This window comes from Pteronotus mesoamericanus, unplaced genomic scaffold (genome assembly GCF_021234165.1).
Source record: "Pteronotus mesoamericanus isolate MK-2021 breed Mesoamerican mustached bat unplaced genomic scaffold, CSHL_Meso_final scaffold_31, whole genome shotgun sequence".
Classification (NCBI taxonomy): Eukaryota; Metazoa; Chordata; class Mammalia; order Chiroptera; family Mormoopidae; genus Pteronotus; species Pteronotus mesoamericanus.
The window spans coordinates 22,757,341-22,763,788 of NW_026555312.1; positions in this window are offsets into that span (position 1 = coordinate 22,757,341).

The following is a 6,448-nucleotide window of genomic DNA, read 5'->3' on the forward strand; positions in this document are numbered from 1 at the left end:
CCAAGGTCTCCATCAAGGACCTGGTTCTTTACAGTATTCTCTCCTGCCATCATTAGTGCATCTCATTCTCATGACAGTATCCAGACATAGATAAAAGGCCTTTTCTTTCTCCTATTTTTCTTCTTAGCAGCCAAGAATATGTCTAGAAGTCTCCCCTCAGATCTCCATGAGAGTTGCATGGCACTGCAGCCACTGGCCCAGAAATGGTAAGGATTAATCCTGTGGGAAGAAGAGGGCCACTTTTCCTGAAGCACATGTTCCCCCTCAGAGGTGCCTATGCATGTACTTGGATGCACTCTGGGTTCTCTCGCCAGGGGGGTGGAGGGGTGGAGAGAAAATGACGTTGAGTAGACAGCCAACAGTGTGCATCTAGCTAGGTTACATGAAGTAAGATGCAACCATTTATAGACCTTGTCCGGGTGAAGAAGCTCTGATTTAGTTAGTAAAACCGTTAGAGTAATGATAATGACCATTTGGTGAGCAATTACTGTATCCCTTCATACTGTTTCCCATAATGGCTGTTTCATTCACATTCCCGACAAGAGTCCACAAGGATTCCAAACACTTGGCACATATTATGTCATGGAATCTTCAGGAGCTCCTGAAATGATGTAACTGAGCACCAGAGGGGTTCTATACCCTGCAGACTTTACCAGGTAGCACATGACAGCACGCGAACAGGTGGTGGAATGGAAGTGACATTTCATTCCAGTGGGGTGGAGAACAGATTGGGAAGCAGAGAGGTTGACGGCAATGGATACCTGCTATGAAGGTCTGGAAATGATGCTGCTCAGGGATAAGGGCCCAGACCCCTGTGAAATGATCGTTTGGGCTCCTGTTACATGTGAAGAATTCCACTAGGCAGGTTTTCTCACTCAGTTTCTTCATTCTCACAACAATTCTGTAAAATAGGTACTTTTTTATTGTGGTAAAAAACATAATAATAAAGATTTTATTTATTTACTTTTTAGGGACATGGGGAGGGAGGAAGAGAGGGAGAGAAATATCCACGTGCAGAGAAACATCGATTGGTTGCCTCTTGCACGCCCCAAACTGGGCACCTGGCCTGCAACCCAGGCATGTGCTCTAACTGGGAACCAAATGGGTGGCCTTTCAGTTTGCAGGCTGGCGCTCAGTCCGCTGAGCCACACCAGCCAGGGCAAAACCCATAATATTAAATTTGCTGTCTTCACCATCTTCAACTGTACAGTCCAGTAGTGTTAAGTATCTTTGCATTGTTGTGCAACAGATCTAAAAGTTTTCATCTTGCAAAACTGAAACTCTACATCCACTAAATACTATTCTTCCCCCCTTCCTCCAACCCCTTTTATCTTTTTGTTTCTAGGATTTTGACTTTAGATACTTTATATGAGTAAAATCATGCAGTATTTACCTTTTTGTGACCAGCTTATTTCATTTAGCATAACATAACATCCTCAATGTTTATCCATGTTGTAACATGTGACATGATTTCCTTCAAAAAGGCTGTCTAATACTCCATTATAAGTATTTACCACATTTTCTTTATCCATCGTTCTGTCGATAGACATTCGAGTTACTTCCACCTCCTGGCTATTATGGATAGTAATGCTATGAACATGGGATACAAGTATCTCTTTGAGATGCTGCTTTCAATTCTCTTGGATAGACGCTCAGAAGGATTACTGGATCATATAATTCTATTAATAATCACATATAATTTTATATAATTATATGACATGTAATCATATAATCCTATTTTTTATTTTTTCAGCAAACTCCATCTGTTTTCCATAATGGCTGTTTCATTTTACATTCCCATCAATACATGAGGATTCCAATTTCCTTGCATCCTTGCCAACACATTTTATTTTGTTCTCTTGATAGTATCCATCATAACAAGTGTGAGGTGTTACTTCATTGTGGTTTTGATCTGCACTTCTTTTTGATCAGTAGTGTTGAACACATTTTTGTATGTTTGTTAGCCATTTGTATGTCTTCTTTGGAAAACTCTCTATTCAAGTGTGCCCATTTTAAAATCAGGTTATTTGTTTTTTGAGTTGTACAAGTTCCTTATATATTTTAAATATTAACCCCTTATCAGACACGTCATTTGCAAATGTTTTCTCCCTTTCCATCAGTTGCCTTTTCACTTATCGTTTCTGTAAAGTAGATGTTTTTATACTAATTTCCACAATTGAATAAGTTAATAAGTGAAAAAATAATTCATATGGCTCTCTCCTCAAATACTCTGTGAGATACTTAAGAGTCTTTTCTTGTCTTTTATGCCTAACATCAGTGCAATGCTTTCTTGTGAATGTGTGTTGAATGAGAAAATAGACTGAGCTTCAGTGGTGACATGGCTTTCTCAAAGTCCCATCGCTACCAAGATGCATTATTAGAATTTGAATTTGGGGATCTGATATCAGTTTTCTTTCTACTATACCAAAGATTCTCAAATCACTGTCAAAGATCTTCCTGCTCTAAAAGCCTGAGTCCCTGCTTTGATTTCATGAGTGAATGATGCATAATTCCTGCAATTTTCATTGTTAAATATAGCGAAAGCTACTTATTAGTGACCTCCTAAGGGAGTTAGTAAATATTACTAAAACATGATATTCATCAACCAATATTAGCATATCACTTGAGGTTCCTAAGGACTCAACAGCCATGTTTCTTTTAAGTCTGACTTCTTAGGAACTTTGGAAACAGTTTGGCACTATCTTCTAGCGTTGAAGTTACCATCTGGTAACTTGCCAATTTCACTATTATATATATACCTTCTGCCTGTGCTGTCCAATATGGGAGCCTCTTGGCTACATGTGACTATTTAAAATTTTTTTTAAATTTATTTTTAGAGAGCGGAACGGAGGGAGAAAGAGAGGGAGAGAAACATCAATGTGTGGTTGCCTCTCTCATGCCCCCTAGTGGGGACCTAGCCTGCAACCCAGGCATATGGCCTAGACTGGAAATTGGACCCGTGACCCTTTGGTTCGCAGTCAGCACCCAATCCATTGAGCCACACCAGCCAAAGCTATTTAAATTTTTTAACTAAGTAAAATATATACATATTAAGTTCTTCAGTCACAATGGCCACATTTCAAATGCTCAGTAGCCGTATGTGGACTTTATTGTCCGACACAGATGTAAGACATTTTCATCATTGCAGAAAGTTCTATCAGAGAGCACTGTCCTAGAGAAACTCGTGCACAAGTTCACCTGATGCCAGAAATAAGAATGTCCATAGCCCTATTGCTTGTAATAACCCCAAACCATTAGCAGCTTAAGTGTTCATTAGCAGAATGGAGAAAGAAGCTTATTCATATGATGAAATATGTTGCAACCAAAAATGAATAGAGGTGAATGCAACAAAGTAGACGCGTCTCACATGTGTAAGATTAAGCAAAAGAAAACACAAAAGAAAACTGATTATCATACAGATATTCTAATCGTATAAAGTTCAAAATGATGCAAAACTCTACTTACTATATTATTTAGCATACAGCAGTCCCGTTATCTGCCAAGGCCCCCAGTGGATGCTGGAAACTACGATTGTACCAAACCCTGTATATATGTTTTTTCATACACACACACACACACACACACACACACACACACACACACACAATAAGTTTAATTTGAGAAAGTAGGCACAAGAGATTGTTAATTATTATATGTATTATATATATAGCTGTTGCAGTAACATAGTAAAATAGGACAATTACAATAATGTTCTGTAATAAAGTTATACTAATGTGTTCTCTCTCTCACTGTCTATAACCAATCTGATCATCAGATGGGTCCTAAGTGACTAAGGGCCAGGGAGCACGCACGGCATGGAGATGCTAGACAAAGGGATGATGTACTTGCCGTGCCGGATGACGTTGGATAGTGAGAGATTTCATCATGTTATTCTGAGTGATATGCAGTTTAAATCTTATGAATTGTTTATTTCTGGTATTTTCCACTTAATATTTTCAGACCTCTGTTGCCCACAGGTAACTGAAACTGTCGAAAGTGAAACTGTTGATAACGGGGGACTACTGTACTGTGGGAAAATAGTAAGGAAAGCAAGAAAATTATTACCACAATGTTAGGATAATGCTAGGATAACAGTCTCTTTCTATTTGATTTTCATGGAGACCTATGCTAGTGGTTTGGTGAAGGAAATATTTCTGTTCTTTTAGACTACTGAGAAGGAAGATAAGATAGTAACTATCTCAGTTAATTAATCAATCCATATAAGACTCTTCTAAGGTAAGTGCTGTAGGTTGAATGTTTGTGCCCTCCCCAAATTCATATGTTGAATCCTATCCCTCAATGTGATCACATTACAAGCTGGGGACTTTGAGAGATGGTTAGGTCATGGGAGTGGAGCCTTCATGAGGGATTACTGCCCTTATGAGAGAGACCCCAGAGAGCTTCCTGGACCCTTCAGCCACATGAAGGCACAGCAAGAAGACTGCTTTCTCAGAACCAGAAAGTAGGCTCTCAGCAGAGAGTAAACCTTCAGGTACCTTGATCTTGGACTTCCAGCCTCCAAATCTGTGAGAAATAAATTTCTGTTGTATAACCCATTCAGTCTGTGGTGTTCTGCTACAACAGCCTCAGACCAAGACAGGAATCTGCTGGTGTGGGAATTATTTGACATGTTATTTTAAAGCAAGGGTGGTATAATTTACCATTTCCTCCTGATGGGATGATTTTAAAAGTTCACAGGGATTATAGTCATTTTATATAATATTTAAAATATTGTATAAAAATAAAATCCCATTTACTCAATCCTACATTAAAAGTTTTCCCTCACTTCTTATTGCCAGTTATTTTGGGCAGAAAGAAGAGGGAGGATAGAAACTGATAATATATGTGGCCCACTATCAGTGCAAGTTTCCAACAGGGTTGCTGACAGATGACCAATGCCAAAAGTGACTCAGCACTTCCTCCGCACTGTGTTGTTCAGTCTACACATATTTATGTGGGGATGGATGTACTGCTTTACCCTGTGAATTAGGTTCTCAGACCCAATTCCAACATGGGGGAGGGAGGGTTCCATACACCAACAAGCAGGACACCCTGCTGGTGTCTGAGAATTTAACTCACTTCTGATACTACCTGCAGATAGCTACCTTAGATTCCACAGGTTAAGGATTCAATCCTGCAAGATTTTCCATTCCCTGCCTGCCTCTCCTTCCCCCAACACACTCTTCAGTCACTAGCTGCAAACCCAGGCTCTCTTACCTGTGCTTCTGAGCAACTGGCTATAGATTAGAGGTTCCCACCACCCCCTCCAATTCAGGATGCCGATCACAAATCCAACTTGTTACTTGTACTTCTGACCAGCTGGTTATAAATCAGAAGTTGCTACAATGCTCTTCTCAGGTTTGGTTAATTTGTCAGAACAGCTCATAGAATTCAGAAAACATATTACTAGATCATTGGTTTACTGTAAAAGGATCATCTGGGTGGAAGGTTTGCATAGCATAAGGTTTGGAGAAAAGACAGAGCTCCCATGCCCTCTACAGGTGGGCACTCTCCCTGTATCTCCATGTGTTCACCAACCCAAAATCTCCCCAAATGTCTCTTTTGGTTCTTTATGGAGGCTTCATTATAGCCATGATTGTTTAAATCATTGGCCATGGACTCCTGTCCTTCCCAGGAGGTAGGAGACATTGAAAGTCCAACCCTCTAATAACATGCATGGTTGTTTCTCCTTGTAACCAGCCTCCATCCTTACATGCTTCCAAAAATCACCTCATTCATGTAACAAAAGACACTTCTATCACCTTTAACATTTAAGGAATACCAAGGATTTGGGGAGCTGTGAGCCAGAAATGGGGACTAAGACCAAATATGTATTTGTATATAATTTTTAAATATTATATAAAATATTATATAAAGTCACAAATATCATACCCTCTGAATGTATTCCTCTCCTGAGCTGGGCAGCCACCTGGACACATGGGCCTGGCCTTGGTGCCCAGCTCAACCTTGAGGGAGAGCAACCCGTGACCAAATGCCTCCAGGTTTGCGAGAAACCCAATTCAGCCCAAGAGGATTCTGGAATAGGAGAATTTTGTTATTCAGTTTCTGAATAAAATCATTTCTGTGTTTTTGTCAAATGCATCTTGTCTATAACTCTTATTTAGATCCAAGCACTGGTCCAGGTGTAACTTGGTCATCTTTGTAAAGCAACATTTCTGGTTGCCTTTAGTAATGTCCTTGACTCAGCATCGCTAAGCAAATTACTAGCTGGTCAATCCATCCCACCCAGTCTTCACATTATTGGAGCTGCCTAGTCTTGGCTGTGTCCATGAATAATTCACTTCAGAGCATGGCAGAAGCCAGCCAGCCCCTGTGACCTGACTCAGAGGTCAGCTCCCTCACCTACATCCCTGCTCCCACATCTGACAGCCAGGAAGGAGTGCATTGCCAAGAATCAAGTATGTTTGAACTGAGGGCAATTTTTATC